The sequence below is a fragment of the Schistocerca cancellata genome, unplaced genomic scaffold, assembly GCF_023864275.1.
Source record: "Schistocerca cancellata isolate TAMUIC-IGC-003103 unplaced genomic scaffold, iqSchCanc2.1 HiC_scaffold_718, whole genome shotgun sequence".
Taxonomy (NCBI): Eukaryota; Metazoa; Arthropoda; class Insecta; order Orthoptera; family Acrididae; genus Schistocerca; species Schistocerca cancellata.
The window spans coordinates 12,010,519-12,028,834 of record NW_026046729.1 but is presented as its reverse complement, the minus strand read 5'-3'; positions in this window follow the sequence as shown (position 1 = coordinate 12,028,834).

The following is an 18,316-nucleotide window of genomic DNA, read 5'->3' as shown; positions in this document are numbered from 1 at the left end:
AATCTTTGTCGCTCGATTCCAAAACTTTTATTTTTCATACTAATTACATGTTTTCTAAGGATCTTCCAAACATATTTGTTTCAAACTTTTACTAAATGTTACACAGTACCATCTGCATAATTTAACATAGCCTTTTTCCAAAAGAGTGTATATTTTTGAATATATAAATAAAAAATTGCAAAAAAATGTTGTGAATTTTCATTACAATTGAAAAAAAATCATCTTTAGTAACTGAACTAAAATTTTGTAAAATCCCTGTGTTAAGTTGTAGCCCATATTCCAATAAATAATCTGTAAAAAGTTCAACTTCCTACCTCAAATACTTTGTGAGGAAAGATGTAATTTATAAGCGTTATTTTAACATTGCAAGTATAGGGCGTTCCGGAGCCCCTTAAATATTTGGGCGTAACTTTGCAAAGCGACATGAAATGAAACGAGCTTCTGAGGACTGTGGTAGAGAAGGCGAAGAGTCAGCTTCGATTAATTGGAAGAATTCTAGGACTCTGTTCATGTGTAAAGGAGAGCGCATACATGACGCTGGTGTGACCTATTCTTGAATACAGCTCGACTTTTTGGGATCCGTACCAGGTCGGAGTGAAAGAGGACACCGAAGCGATTCAGAGGTGGGATGCTAGATTTGTTACTGATTGATTAGAACAACAGGTAAGTAAGGAGTTGCTTTGGGAATTCCAATGGGATTCTCTGGAGGCAAAACGACGTTACGATTCTAATGCCGCCAACATACATTGCGCGTAAGGGCCACGAAGATAAGGTACGAGAAATTAAGACTCATGCAGAGACTTATAGACAGCCGTTTCTCCCTTGCTCTCCTTGCTTGTGGAACAGGAAACGAAATGACGAGTAGTGGTACAGGGTACTCTTCACCGCCCATCGTAAGCTGGCCTGCGGAGTATGGATAAAGATGTTGATGTAGAAGCATGGACTGCTGATCGGTTTCGTATTATGCTCTCCTACGAGTTTGGTTTCTGTCCTACGACGGATGATCATCGTCGGCGTCTACTCTGGCAACGTGGGGAGAGATCCGACTCTTCCATTGTTTTGGAAATGTACAGTATCGTTACTATTGGTGTCATAGTGTGAGCAGCCATCGGGTATCACATCAGGTCACGTCCAGTAGTTATTCAGGGAAGTCAGACTGCACAACGCCAGGCCACTCACATATTTCGCCCTCCTTGAGACAGTTCCAACGTGCCATTTTTCAGCAAGGAAATGCTCGTCAAAACATGGCACTTGTCTCTACAAGATGTCTGCGTTTGTTGGGTTACTTCTGCGCTTACCATGGTTCCCCAGCCCGTCCTCGATGTGACATGTGTGGAAACAGCTCCGGTATCTGCTCCATCCCGGCGTCTGTGTCCACTATGTCAAGGACCAGGCACAATACTAGTGTGCCAGTTGCCTCAGGGGAGGATACAACGGTACTGCGACTCTCTTCTCAACCAAGTCAGTACATGCGTCCAGGACAGAGGAGGTGCAACTGAGAAGTGGGCTCATATTGTGAAATTCATTGTATATTTAGCCTATTTTGTTAGCACAGGAATAACATCACACACGCTGTCAATCCGGGATGTTTCAATTCGCTCACTCGTCCCCTTCCCGGTTTTTCATTTTTGTTATTTGACACTGCATTGGAAATGCCGTGTAGCTGGGGCGTCCCGTCGGGTATACCGTTCGCCTGGTGCAATTCTGTCGAGTTGACGCCACTACGGCGACTTGCGTGTCGATGGGGATGAAATGATGGTGATAAGGACAACACAACACCCAGCCCCTCAGCGGAGAAATTCTCCGACCCAGCCAGGAATCGAACCCGGGGCGTTAGGTATGACATTCCGTCGCGCTGACTCCTCAGCTACCAGGGGCGGACGACAGTGCATTTCAGTGACGTCATTAACTTAAAAAGGAGGAAGAAAGGTTCATGTTTAGTGTCCCGTCGACGAATAAGGCATTAAATAAGAACCATAATTTCGGACTGCTCTGGAACGAAGTAGAAAGTTAGCCCTTCCCTTTTCCAAGATAACACTTCGCCGCTCACATTATGTTCCATTTATTTATTTATTTTCGAAAGTTGGCCATTTAATGACCGTGTAGTCGTAGAGGCAGTAAGGCAGTTTTCTGAGTTTTTGTTTCTTCTTTTAAGTTAAATGTTATCAATCCATGTAAGGTTTGTAGTAACGTTTTCGCTTTACGATGGGGCACTGCATCTTCTTTTCTCGTCACAGAAGGAGGCTGCAGGTGTTTTTGTAGATGACTCCTCTTTGCGCATCTTCTGTTTGCACACTAAGTTACTCACTTTGACGTTCAGGTAGCTGGATATTCTAGTTTTTTGTTTTCGAGTTATAGATGAGTATTGTCGTTTTGGGATTATGCATTCCTTTTGTGCAGTCATAAAAATGAATTCTATGTTTCATCTCTGTTCATATTTTACTTTAGAATATATTACCTGATTCTTAGGTTCAATCGTTATTTATAAAATTTACTACAGAACAAAACTAAAAATCAAACCCAATAAAATTGGTGTATGTCAAGCTGGTGCAAGAAAAATGGCATACTTGTCAGATGTTTGAAAAGTCATAACAATGTTGAAGATTGCATTTAGAGGCAAAAAATGCAACATACATGGACAAATTTTAAGCTCAAGTGTACAGCTATGTATTTCCCATGTTTTGCACATTTCAAGCAACTGTAGGGAAGCATTATGCTATGCTGCTTTATTGGTCCATTTGACCAAGTTTCTGACATACGGAACGGGTGATGTTTGTGCGTAAATGAACCTTAAATAACCACCACAAAATTAGAGATAAACCAGGCAACTTCTACAAATGATGCATAATGAAAAGTCTTTGAGACACATATCAAAAACAGAACAGTTATAAAAGACTGTTCTCTCATGTTGTTGATATAAATGTTATTATAAACATCATTTTTCAGGTCGGTAAATTTATGAAGATACGACCTGGAGTTGAGTAACAGTAATTAAAAAGAAATTTGTACCAGCTAAAATAGATGAAAAAACATTATATGACAAGCTATTTGTAATGTCTAATTGACTTTCGGCTTTTTGGCTTACATTTCAGAAATTTTCGGGTGAAACAGACTAGTTAAGTGCAGTAGCACAGCATAATAATTACGAATACCAGTATTTATACACACAAAAAGATCGTTTCTAGAGAATTAACATTGGACTGTATTTATGTCCACAACTCTTCAAGGATGTTTTTACAAGTAAGTTGTTCATCTCCAGGTTTGAGATGGTCTTTTTACAATGTGACATGATCATCTACTTGTTTCTGATTGCGCAATTTACCATTCAGACTGCGGCAATGTCTGAGCCCTTTGAGATTGTAGCAGTAGATCATAAATGAATAAAATTAATCACAGGCAGAGCACTCATAAATGATCTTGCACTTATATACACTCCTGGAAATGGAAAAAAGAACACATTGACACCGGTGTGTCAGACCCACCATACTTGCTCCGGACACTGCGAGACGGCTGTACAAGCAATGATCACACGCACGGCACAGCGGACACACCAGGAACCGCGGTGTTGGCCGTCGAATGGCGCTAGCTGCGCAGCATTTGTGCACCGCCGCCGTCAGTGTCAGCCAGTTTGCCGTGGCATACGGAGCTCCATCGCAGTCTTTAACACTGGTAGCATGCCGCGACAGCGTGGACGTGAACCGTATGTGCAGTTGACGGACTTTGAGCGAGGGCGTATAGTGGGCATGCGGGAGGCCGGGTGGACGTACCGCCGAATTGCTCAACACGTGGGGCGTGAGGTCTCCACATTACATCGATGTTGTCGCCAGTGGTCGGCGGAAGGTGCACATGCCCGTCGACCTGGGACCGGACCGCAGCGACGCACGGATGCACGCCAAGACCGTAGGATCCTACGCAGTGCCGTAGGGGACCGCACCGCCACTTCCCAGCAAATTAGGGACACTGTTGCTCCTCGGGTATCGGCGAGGACCATTCGCAACCGTCTCCATGAAGCTGGGCTACGGTCCCGCACACCGTTAGGCCGTCTTCCGCTCACACCCCAACATCGTGCAGCCCGCCTCCAGTGGTGTCGCGACAGGCGTGAATGGAGGGACGAATGCAGACGTGTCGTCTTCAGCGATGAGAGTCGCTTCTGCCTTGGTGCCAATGATGGTCGTATGCGTGTTTGGCGCCGTGCAGGTGAGCGCCACAATCAGGACTGCATACGACCGAGGCACACAGGGCCAACACCCGGCATCATGGTGTGGGGAGCGATCTCCTACACTGGCCGTACACCACTGGTGATCGTCGAGGGGACACTGAATAGTGCACGGTACATCCAAACCGTCATCGAACCCATCGTTCTACCATTCCTAGACCGGCAAGGGAACTTGCTGTTCCAACAGGACAATGCACGTCCGCATGTATCCCGTGCCACCCAACGTGCTCTAGAAGGTGTAAGTCAACTACCCTGGCCAGCAAGATCTCCGGATCTGTCCCCCATTGAGCATGTTTGGGACTGGATGAAGCGTCGTCTCACGCGGTCTGCACGTCCAGCACGAACGCTGGTCCAACTGAGGCGCCAGGTGGAAATGACATGGCAAGCCGTTCCACAGGACTACATCCAGCATCTCTACGATCGTCTCCATGGGAGAATAGCAGCCTGCATTGCTGCGAAAGGTGGATATACACTGTACTAGTGCCGACATTGTGCATGCTCTGTGGCCTGTGTCTATGTGCCTGTGGTTCTGTCAGTGTGATCATGTGATGTATCTGACCCCAGGAATGTGTCAATAAAGTTTCCCCTTCCTGGGACAATGAATTCACGGTGTTCTTATTTCAATTTCCAGGAGTGTATTTAGATTTAAGTGATACGTCTGTCGCGTTGAAGTCAAGGCTTATTCCATTGGACCTGCTAGCCTTCAAGGGTGGGAAACGCTTACAACCCTTACTTTGCAAGAGAAATTTCTCTTCCCCTTAAGTTCTGCCTCGTACTGGTTTGTGATGTGCGATATCCTCAGGCAAGCAGAGGCACCATCGAGGATATTATCTGTCGAGCAAAAGAAGGAGTCTCTTACGACGTTTCATGCACCTCCGTTCAGAAAGATCAAACATCAGTCTCATAGCACTAAATCACTGCAGAGTCCTATGACAAAAGGACTTATTCCTTTTCTGGAAAATCAGTCTTCGGGAGGGGTTTAATGCGGCCAGCCGCGACATCCTTTTCCGAGCCAAGCTTTCATCTAAGACTAACACTTGCACTGTATGTTTACAACTCTCTGTTGGATATATTCTACAGTTTCTACACTCTACAAGTTCCTCTAGTACCTTGGAAATTAATCCGCGGTGTTTTCACACAAGTCCTGTGACCTTCTCTCTTTTTCTTTTGTGTCTTCAGCACGTTCTCTCCTAGCCAATTTTGTGGAGAACCTCTTCTTTTTTATCTTTTCAGTCCACTAAAGTTTCAACATCGGGCGTTACTACCACATCCCAAACACTACGATCCTCTTTTTCTCTGGTTTTACCACTGTCCATGATTCATTTCCAAACAATAAGGTACTTCAGACGCACATTCTCAGAAATTCTTTCGTAAAATTAACCGCCTGAAATTATTACTGCATGTCTTTGACTTGTTGACGGGTGAAAATTACATGATGGGGCATGAAATGTTTCTCTAATTTGGTTTTGAATAAATATTTTACTGTAAAGACAAAATCCAAGGGAGAGATACTGACGTGAACAACACTCTGTGGAGAATTCTTCTAACCCAGTATACTCTCAATACGTCCTATATTTTGACTCTAAAAGTCATTCATGCAAACTCTGACAATAGCGATAACCCTACGGCAAATATCTTTCGTGATTTCACTCCACGTTTGATGAATAAACAAGCGTTTGAGCTCCATTAAAATATGTGATCGTTTCTGTAAAATGGTTTCCTTTAGGTACCCTTGAAGAAAGATGTCACGTGGGTTGCGGTCCGTGCTATTGGTGGGACAAAATTGTACGTCATTAAAACGGCCGGGAAATCTAAGTGAAATGACCCGCGTATTGTAGCACTCGTTTAAGTACTCGAACATGGTGTTTGCGATGTGTGGGCTTGCTCCATCTTGTTTGAAACACTGAGTGTTGAAGGGCACCGGAGTAGCAAGACGCTGTGGAAGGAAGTTAGGGAGTTATGGAAGAGCATGCTCAGATAAAGCGCACTGTTCATTGTCTCTTAAGAAAAACTGGAAACTGCGACCCACACTGTAATGCTGGGTACATGATGTTGTCGCTGATGAAGTGCTTGCGGATTTTCAGTAGCCCAATGGCGTACATGTTTTTTTAACCACTTCGTCCAATTGAAAATGTATCTGAATACCAAACATTGTTGAGAGGTTTTTACTCGATCCTTCTCCGAGCGGACAAAAAGTACTCTCTGCCACTTGTATTCTGCAGCTATCTTATGAGCGGAGGTCATTTTGTAACCGTACATTCAGAAGTCACGTTTAAGAATTCGTTGAACGGATCGTCTGGATATGCTCATTTTCACCGTCATCCTTTTGCACGATTTCCCGGGGATTCCCTTTGGAGAATCAGGTACCGCTTCGATATTCTCAGGTGAACAAAGAGGCTTCAGCCGCGGTGGCTTCACTTACAGTATTGACCCTACCCGTATAAATTGATCATACAGCCTGTGAAAGGTTCTCTCGTAAGGGGTCTACCGTGTGTTAAACTGGTATCGAAACCGTCGCTGAGTCGTAACAGGACTATTCGTTTCGTGAAAGAATGACACAATTGCCGATCAAGGCTGAGTTGTTATTCGGCCATTGTTGACCATGTCGTAAACACTAGTCTCCTAGCAACGGAAGTTCTGCTTCCAGGGCTATTGAGAATCTCTCTGGAATATCTAGTACGTCTGATAAATTATGTACGAAACAAATGGTGACACATTTCGTGCGTCACCCTGAAAACGTACAATCAGAAAGTCATCAACCTTCATGTTTCCTTTCGATGTGATGCGATTTCTGGTGGGGCCATAGGAATCTTTTACCTATTAATCAGTAAACTGTTGTGAAGTAAGTTGAAAGGATATGAAAGTAAGATCACGATTACTAGAGTTCTTCTGGTAACCTCATATCCATCAGCACCTTAATCTCACTAATTTATTTCCACGGATTCCAGTCAATTGCTATCTGTTGATCTTGACTTCACGTAAAGGGTCAGTTTCTCTATAGTCAGGGACAACTATTCGCCTTCGATTGATATAAGGGGCCCTCATGCAACGAATTATGACAGTAGTTTGCGTCACACATTATTTTCTGTATTTATTTTGTATTAGGAGAAACGAATAACAGTATGATATTAAAATGAAGGCTATCTCCGGAGAGTCACGAAAGCCAGACTAGCTTCTCTTGTAAAAGAAAAACCGACAGAGAAAAGTTAGGATAAATCTCACAGTATATGTTTCGATGATGATTCAACACTCAGAGTCCTATAAGTGGTTACATTCATTCAAACTAGTCTCAGGTCTTTTTATGTGATGCGACTTCTTCTCCAAATGTGTAGCGTCGGGTGTTATTCTGTGGACAGGGGCAGTGCAGTTGTTGCAACACTACACTCAGTGCTGGCAGCACTAGATTCAATTCCCTCTATAGCCACCACTGAGTGAAATAACCGAGCACAGACTCGAAGAATACCAAGGAGAATTGGGAAATGGTCGGTTGACATCAAAAGAAATACTGAACTTGAAAGCTTTACTAGGACGATATTTGCTGAGAGGAAGACTGCATGTCGGTCGTTGCGGCCGAGCGGTTCTAGACGCTTCAGTCAGGAATCGCGCTGCTGCTACGGTCGCAGGTTCGAATCCTACCTCGGGCTTGGATGTGTGTGATGTCCTTAGGTTTAAGTAGTTCTAAGTCTAGGGGACTGATGACCTCATATTTAAAGAGCATATGATTCCATGAACGTGATGTGAAACTCAGAATACTCACAGGAAAGGAAACGGATGAAAAGATGCTAGCAACGATAAGAGCAAAGCTTCTTAACACCAAGCACAACACAACACTCCAAGGTCGTATCCCTAAATTCTTTCAAATAAGATTTGACTGGGGGTAGACTCTTGCCACTCTTATTCAACGATAAATAAAAAAATAATGATAAATTGTGGAACTGGACTGTTGCAAGTCGTAATTTCTAACACATAAGATGCGGAAACATCAATAGAATAAATAAGTGTACTTAAATAAGTAACGTAACAAACAGGCTTATAAATATCTTTTGGTGAGACAGAAATGGTGTCAAATATCAGGCACAACACAAATATGGCCCATTTTGAAGTGCATCTATAAGAGAATAAAAATGAAAAACAAATGGTTGCAGAAAAATAAAACGTTTGAATAACATCATATATCCGAGCGAATGACTACGGTGTTGATCGAAAAGACCTGAAAGCGAGACCCATAATAATGAAAGTAGATATAAAGCAAACGAAACGCTTACAGCTAAGGTGCTTTTCCATAAATGCCATAATTTATTATTATACCTCATGTCATGTAGGCAGAGAATATTCATGCATCCTCCTTGGAAGATGTTTACTGGCGAGGAGGAAAGGTGGAAAGGTCTTACACAATATACTTGGTCCACGTTACGAGGACGGGATCTACGTAAAACAGTAGAATCTAGAAACACATTCTAAAGTAAAATATGAATACGGAAGAAACGTAGCGTTCATTTTTATGACTACATAAGAAGAATGCATTATTCCAAAAAGAAGGAACGAGTGTATAACTCGAAGTTACTAATGTTTAATTAGATCGAAATAGGAACTGCACTCCCTTACAAATCTTGCAACAACCAAGCCTCCCGAAATTGTAACTTTTATTCTGAGAGTTAGTTTTATGTTCGTTTAAATGAGTCATTCTTTCTTAATTTTCCCTATTCTGAAGATAAGAGAGATGATTCTCCTACGTAAGGGAACAGAAAAATTTGGTCGGATTTAATTTTTTTGTGAGCTTACCTGATAATTTTCGTAAATAAACAAAGTATCTGTGAATTATGTCAAATTTCAGAAAACAAATGGTTCGACATGACACTGAAGAACTGTTTGTGTCGCCACAAATGGTGATATTATTTATTCTTCTGACAGCACAATATTTATTACAGAAGTGCAGGAATCACCAGACTTCAGAACACAATAATTGTAAACAGCAAGTCGATCTATATTCGAATTGTTATAAACATTGAAATTGTTTTTCTTATACACATATTTATTTCTAACCAATAGCCAGATGAATTACATTATCTCCGACAGACTGAAATAAATGCGAATCAACTGTGTTAATAAAGTTCTGAGGTAACAGTGGAGTTAAATGCTCTTAATGGTTCAAATGGCTCTAAGAACTACGGAACATAACATCGGGGTCATCAGTCCCCTAGACTTAGAACTACTTAAACCTGACTAACCTAAGGACATCACACACATCCATTCCCGAGGCAGGATTCGAACCTGCGTGCGTAGCAGCAACGCAGTTCCGCACTGAAACGCCTAGAACTGCTCGGCCGCAATGGCCGGCTGGCACTTCTTGCAAGTGCCACAATACTGACATCCTGTGTGATCTACTAAAGGCATTTTTTTCTATTTCGTTTTGGCACTTTAATTCGAAAATACACTAGTAATAATCACAGATACATGCTTATATGGAACTTCATTGGGTGACATAAGATGCCTTATTTCCAGAATGAGATTTTCACTCTGCAGCGGAGTGTGCGCTGACATGAAACTTCCTGGCAGATTAAAACTGTGTGCCGGACCGAGACTAGAGCTCGGTTCGGCACACAGTTTTAATATGCCAGAAGTTTCAAGGTGCCTTATTAATTTATTTATCATCATTGTCAACCATTTGACATCCACTACTTGTTAAGGGGGACCTCTAGATTTTTACGTACATTACTCCCATCCTCTGTGCACATATTTGGTGACGAGTTATCGAGGACCTGGGACGTCACTGGAACCTTTGCCACTGATGTTCTCTGACGGCATAGACTGTTTTAGTCGTATCTGTTGCATTTATCATCAGCTGCATTAGAGCCATAGCTGCCGCTGGAGGCATCTGACCTGTGTACCAAGTTCTTCATCCTGTACATTCCAAAATCACCTATGAATGTGTTCTTTTTGCCGTCTCGTTATTTTCTGTTCATCTAGGTTTTCTAGTTTACATGGCCAGCTGTGTATATATTTTTGTGCGTCTTCTTTGTTCAGTCACGGCGTCCTTAATTAAACATTTGTCAGTTACTTTCCAGAGGTGTTACTTTGATTTAAGGTAATTTTAAGCAGTAATTTTGCCTTCTAGGATAATGATACTGCTTAAGGAATGCGGCTACCAGAGATGAAAGACAGTGTGTTGCTAAAAATAGCTGACGTTAATGTGGCTACGATATTTTACGTAAACAGTACTGTCAATCACTGATACATGTCTGCATCTGTTGGTTTTCTAATATCTATTTAAGAAATGTGTCCTTTGCAAGGGCAAAATCATGACATAGCGTTTGCCCATATTGTTTACACTGGAAAGCTTTAGACGATGGGAAAAGAACAGTACAGAATTATGTTGGGTGTAACAGCTTTTACTGCTGTCTATAAACGTGTAGGAGAGTATTTCCTATATTGTACGGGCTACTAATTTGCACCACTGCTGTTGTAAGTAGGCTGTTTATGTTTTCTTTATGTAATTAGGCTGTTTATGTTTTCTTATTGGCAACGTTACGTAGCGCTCTGTACGAAAATCACTGGCTGTGCTGTGTGCAGTCTGTGGCTAGTTTGCATTGTTGTCTGCCATTGTAGTGTTGGGCAGCGGCAGCTGGATGTGAACAGCGCGTAGCGTTGCGCAGTTGGAGGTGAGCCGCCAGCAGTGGTGGATGTGGGGAGAGAGAATGGCGGAGTTTTGAAATTTGTTATACTGGATATTATGAACTGTTATGTATATTATGGTTTTTCAACACTATTAAAATAAATACATTGTTTGTTCTCTATTAAAATCTTTCATTTGCTAACCATCCCTATCAGTAGTTAGTGACTTCCGTAGTTTGAATCTTTTATTTAGCTGGCAGTAGTGGCGCTCGCTGTATTGCAGTCGTTCTATCCCTATCAGTAGTTAGTGACTTCCGTAGTTTGAATCTTTTATTTAGCTGGCAGTAGTGGCGCTCGCTGTATTGCAGTAGTTCGAGTAACGAAGAATTTTGGTGAGGTAAGTGATTTGTGAAAGGTACAGGTTAATGTTAGTCAGGGCCATTCCTTTGTAGGGATTTCTGAAAGTCAGATTGCGTTGCGCTAAAAAATATTGTGTGTCAGTTTAAGCACAGTCTTGTATAAATTGTTCTAAGGGGACGTTTCATACTGTTATATTCTAAACATATGTAGTATTCTACATTTAGAGAGGTTATCGTGAGCCATATTGTCAGATGGTTGATTTAGTGGTAGTTCTCATCTATCGCTTGTGTACGTGACGAAGAGAATTAGTGTTATAAAGTAAACAAAGCATAGTGTTTGATTTATAGTGTTCCTTTTGAGTCATCAGTCGTCTGAGTGGTCCGATGCAATCCGCCATGAATGGCTCTCCAATGCCAACCTCTTCATCTCAGGGTAGCACTTGCAACCTATTCTCGGACTTACTTGCTGGATGTATTCCAGCCTCCGTTCCCCCGGCAGTTTTTTTTCTATGCAGCTCCCTCAAATACCATGGAAGTTACTCCCTGTTGTCTTAACAGATGTCCTACCATCCTGATCTTTCTTCAACTCAGAGTTCTTTTCCATATATTGCCTTCCTTACTGAATCTCCGGAGGACCTCTTCCTTACCTTATCAGTCAACCTAATTTTCAACATTCATCTGTAGCATCACATTTCAAATGCTCCGATTCTCTTCTTCTCATGCTTTTCACACAAGCCATATCTTACTACCATAAAATCTGTGCTACAAAATATCTTCAGCAACTTAAGGCCTATGTTTGATACTAGCCGATCTACCTTGGTTAGAAACGAGCTTTTACCTGTGCTAGTCTGGTTTTCTACGTCCTTATGCTCCGTCCGTCATGGATAATTTTGCTGCCTAAGTAGCAGAATTCAATAACTTCGTCTACTTTGTGATCGCCAGTCATGTTGTTAAGTTTCTCGCTGTTCTCATATTTGCTTGCTCTCATTACTTTCGTCTTCCTTCGATTTGCTCTCAGTCCATATTCAGTATTATTGGACTATACATCCTATTCAGCACATCCTGTAATTCCTGTTTCACTGAAGATAGCAATGTCATCAGCTGATCTTATTGATATCCTTGAATTTTAATTCCACTCCTGATCCTTGCTGTTATTTCCGTCATTCCCTCTTCGATGAATAGGAAGAACAGTAGGGGTTAAAGACTGTATCACTGTCTTACGCCCTCTTTTCAATTCTTGCACTTCGTTCTTGTTATTCCACTCTCATTGCTCGCTCTTGGCCCTTGTACATATTGTATAATACCCGTCCCTCCCTACAGCTCTTCTCGGAATTTCGAACATGTTGCACCATTTTACACCATCGAACCCTTTTTTCATGTCTACAATCATTTGAACGTGGTTTGATTTTTTTGGTTTTCAGTCTAGCTTGCATTATCAGCAGCAAAGTTAGAATTGCCTCTACGCTGTCTTTACATTCCCTAAGGCCAAACTGATCGTCATCTAACACATTCTCAAATTTCTTTTCCATTCATCTACATATTATCCTTGTCAACAACTTGGATGCGTGAACACTTAAGCTAATTGTGCGATAAACCTCGCACTTGTCGGTTCTTTCAGACTTCGGAATTGTGTAGATGAGCTTTTGCGAAAGTTATATGGAATATCGCGGGCCCCATACATTCCACATGCTAACGTGTTGCCACGACTCCGATCATATTCGAAACTCTGATGGAATATTATCTATCCATTCTACCTTACTGGATCTTAAGCCTTCCAAAGCTCTTTTGAATCCTGATTATAAAACTCTATCCCCTATCACGTCAACAGACAACATCTCCCCTCACAGATGCATTCAATGTATTCTTAGCACCTATCTGCTCTCTCTTATATTTTTAATAGGGGAATTCCTATTGCATTATTAATATTATTACACTTGCCTTTTAGTCCACTGAAGGTTCTATAAGGTGAGCCAGTCCTCCCGACAATCATTTTATTTTTCGACTTCTTCACATTTTTCATGCATCCATTTTGCCATAGGTTCCCAGCACTTCCAATTTATTCCATTGCTATGTGACTTTTATTTCCGTATTCTTAAATTTCCCTAATCATTTTTGTACTTACCAGTTGTAGCAGTATGAAATAGTAGTTTCCCTATAGGTGGTGCTAACCGTCAGTGTAGGGCCGATGAGATCGCGTCGGTAGCGCCATCTGCTTCATGTAACGGCTGACGACGAATGTCAACAAGTTCCACACATCGGTATCTGTTTCAAACCTTAAACTTTGTAGAGTTTTGTGCACAGCATTGATATAATCAGTTGAAGAAAACTGCTTCAGAATCGCATCGAAAGGTTGTCGAAGCCTTCGGAGAACATGTTCTTGGGAAAACACAGTGTTTTGAGTGATCCAAAATTCATAAGTAATGATTTTGACGTGAGAAACGACGAGCACGGGAAACCACCGGAAAAGTTCGAAGACAACGAACTGCAGGCCTTATTGAATCAAGATGATAACCAAACTCAAGAGAAACTCGCAGAACAATTGGATGTGACGCAGAAATCCATTTCTCTTCGGTTCAAAGTTATGGGAAAGGAGTGGAAAAATGGTTCCACATGAACTGAATGAAAGAGAACAATCAAATCGAAAGACCACTTGTGAAATGCTGCTCGCCAGACACAAAAGAAATTCTCCATAGAATAGTGACAGATGACGAAAAATGGATATATTTTGAGAATCAAAAGCCTCGTAAATTATGGATGAATCCAGGCAAACCATCGACATCCTCTGCAAGATCAAATCGCTTTGAAAATAGTACAATGCTTTTTGTTTGGTGCGATCAGTAGGATGTCATCTGCTATGAGCTGTTAAAATCTGATGAAACCGTTAACGCTGACCGCTACCAACAGCAAATGATCGATTTAAATCGGAAAACAACCGAAATATGGAGAAAAGCAACATAAAGTCATATTGCTCCATGATAACGCCCCATCACACACAGCAAAACGAGTCAGGGAAATGATCGAGGCGTTCAGGTGAGAAATACTAGGGCATACGGCTTATACTCCTTATTCTCCACACTTGGTTCCGTCAGATTATCACCTATTTGCATCACTGGGACACGCTCTCGCTGAAAAACGCTTCAATTCGCATGAAAATATAGGACAATGGGTCTCTTACTGATTTGCTTTGAAAGAAGAACTATTTTTTTGGCGTGGCATTCATAGCCTGCTGGGAAGTGAGGGAAATGAATAAATAGGATTCAATAATATTTTGAATGAAATATTGTTTATCAGTATCAAAAAACAGGCATGTAATTATTGCACTCAAATTCCGGTTTCATAATTTCACACCTAGTACTTCTTTCAACGGTCAGCTGAAGTATTTCTTTTGTTACCCATGGCATCTTCTTGGTACCTATGTTTTTCTTTTCAGTTCTCGTGACTGCCCTTTTTCGAGATGTCCATTGCTCTTCAACTGAGATGCCTACGGAACTATTCCTTGTTGCAGTATCTATAGCCTCAGAGAACGTCAACTGTTTCTCTGCTTTCCTTAGTATTTCCGTATTACACTTCTTTGCGACTTTCTTCTTCCTGACTAGTCCCTTAAACTTCAGCCTACTCTTCATCCCACTAAAATATGAGGCCCTATTTCCTCCTGCGTACGCATTACAATCCTGCATCCGATTTCGTTATGTCTTTCTGATCATGATGTAATCTAACCTGAATATTCCGTATCGCCTGCCCTTTTCCAAATACACCTCCTCCTCGTGTGGTTCTTGGACAGAGTATCACAATTATCAGGTGAAATTTATTACAGAAATTAATTTCCATTTCTCCTATATTAATTCTTGTTCCAAGCCTACATTCTTCTGTAACTATTTCTTCTGCTCCTTCCCTTACTACTGCAATCAAGTTTCCCTGTGATTATTAGATTCCCCTTACGTGCTGTATTACCCTTTCAATATCTTTATATACTTCTCTGTCTCTTTATGTTCAGCTTGCGACGTCGGTACGTAAACCAGAATGATCGTTGTCGGTGTAGGTTTGCTGTCGACTCTGATAAGAACAATCCTATTACTAAACCGTTCACAGTAACTCAGTCTCTGCCCTACCGACTATTCATAACAAATCCTACTCCCATCATACAATTTTCTGCTGCTCTTGATATCACACCATACTCATCTGACCAGAAATCCATGTCTTCTTTCCATCAATTCGCTGAACCTCCTTATGTCCAGATTGAGCCTCAGTATTTCCCTTTTCGGATTTTCTAGCTTCGCAACCACGCTCAGACTTCTGATATTCCACGCCACGACTCGTACGTTATCCTTTCGTGGGTTGTTCATTCTTTTTCTGTTGGTCTCGTTTCCATTAGCAGTCCCTTCCCGGAGATTCCAATGGAAGGGTACTCCGGAATTGTTCGCCAATGGAGAGATCCTCATGTCATCACTTACAGGCCACGTGCCCTGTGGATGTTCCTCTAATGCAGTGGCTTCCATTGCCCTCTACATTCTCATGCTGTTGATCAATCCTGATTCTTCCACCTTTAGGGGCAGTTTCCCGCCTCCAGAGCAAGAGAGTGCCCTGAACCTCTTTCTGCTCCTCCGCCCTCTTTGACAAGGCCACTGGCTGAATGAAGACGACCTCTTGTGGTGGATGTCTTCGGTCACCACTGCTGCTGATTTTTATTCAGTATTCAAGCCGTGGTGGGTTCGATCCCAGAACCCAGGACTTTTTCATTACTAATCAAAGACGCTACCCTCAGATCACGTGTGAGACAGGATGAATTTACTGTACATGAATTAACCCATTTATCAGACTGTCAAGAATCTGTATTCGTTGCCACTGGCATGTAAGAAACAGGTAAAGGGGGAATGCCAATGTTGCCTTCATTGCACCGCTGTAAGTTTACGGACATTTTCCGGCACAATTTATGAAACTTGCTCCTTTACTGAGTTTTATAAACGGCGTTAGCATTATGAGTAGAAAATAATGGTTAGACATCATATGAATTTCTGATGCGTTCTGTACTTTATTTTGCGTTACAGCACAGCAACAAAAATGCGTCTTAGAAACTGGACCACAGGTGGATAGCATTTAGTTATAACGGTATGTCTAAATGGAAATCATGAAATAAATTACTGCGTACGCATATGAAACGTGCACTTGCCAACAATTAATATAAATATAAGAGCAAACGTGACTGTAAAAGATATTGGCCGCCGAAAAATTAGTTTCCAACATACTGAAAATGAAGTGGAAGAACATGATATCACATTGGCAGAGATGGTGTTCGGTTTAAGAAAATCTGCCGTCTACATTGCAGAAAGAAACGGATGGCACCATAATTTCAATACAGTAGAATCTATGGCATGAGAGAAATAAGACGAAGGGATCCATCCAGGAAATATCACTGAATTCAACGGAAATGAAAAAGTCCGATCAAGGACCTGCCAGCTAACGAGCAGGTCAATTAAATAAAACGATGTAAAGGAGTATGGATATGCAACTACAGCTCCACGTGCGGTAAGGCAGTGTTCTCGAGACTCTGCGGGGAAGCCAGCACAGAAACTGATTCGTAAAACAGAGGAATGGTATAGCGAGATGTGAGAGGAAGATCGAATGAAGAAACTATGTGGTAAATGAAAAGGAAAATGTGGGTTCATGCAAAATGTACATGGGTGGGGAAAGAGGTTGAAATGTTACATTGTAAATCCCATAACTGGTGATGTGAGATTTAAAATATTAAACATTTCCTTATACGTAGACTAGTAAGTATTATTATGTTAAGGAACGTAGTTTCCAAGGGTGGTACAACTCATGCACACACGGGTAAAATCCAGAAAACCAGATTACTAATTTATGCCACTTGGAGACGTTTAGAAAATTAAGTGTCACTGTATTATATTTTTCTCAGAATTTCCATTCTTTAAATCAGATATTAACAGCAACATCGTACACTTGACTATAACAAAGGCCCAACGGTACGGACTGGCCGCCGTGTCATTCCCAGCCGACGGGCGTCAACGGATGCCGATACGGGGGGCCTGCATTCACAACACCGCTCTCCCAGTCGTATGTTAGTTTACGAGTCCGCATCCGCTACTTCTTAATCATGTAGATCCTCAGTTTGCCTCACAAGGGCTGAGTGCACCTCGCTTAGCAACAGCGCTCGGCGGACCGGATATTCACCCATCCAAGTGCTAACCGAGCCCGACAGCGTTTCAATTTGGTGATCTGACGGGAACCAGTGATACCACTGCGGCATTGTCGTTCGCCTCACTTGAGTATGCCATTGTTTAAATAATTCTGTAGCTTACTACATATTTACTAAGATGGTATCTGTTCTTTCGGACATGTCCGAAAGAACAGATACAATCTTAGTAAATATATAGTTAAGGCTCACCGGCCAGTTGACCATCTTATTCTTCTGTGCGAATGCACAAACACTGCCCGAACTCTTACGGGAATCGGCAACGCGCCGCGAGTAATGAGTATAATGGGCGGGGGCACTACGAATGTAGTGCGGGACAATACGTTGAGAATGTGGGTTTCGCGGGAGGCATGTCAGAGATAAATTCATGCAGTCGCGCTATCCTTTGTGTCCTCGGTGGCTCAGATGGATAGAGCGTCAGCCATGTAAGCAGGAGATCCCGGTTTCGAGTCCCGGTCGGGGCACACATTTTCATGTATCCCCGTTGACGTAAGGCAACGCATGTATACAGCTAAGGGTGTTCATTTCATGGTAATTCTGTAGCTTACTGTTTAGGCAATAATAAATAGATCTCAAAAGTGGTCCAGTTTAGGCAACACAAAACCAATCTTTACTGAAATACAAGCTGACATTTGAGATATTTCTTGACATCTAATGTCCTTTATATGTAGCACACGTAACATGCTCTTAATTGTAATGTATCAGTAGAACTTCCTATGGAGAAAAGCGAACTTATTTTTTCAATGTCACAAAGCATACACAGGTCTGAGATGAAAATTTACCTTACCAGCTGGGTGTACGATAAGACTGTGACAAACCATTTACAGAGCTACTTACCATCTTATGGAGAGCCAACATTCGAAACTGAAATTGTGAGGAAGTCTAACGATGCAGTGTTCACAGAAAGCAAAATTCGAA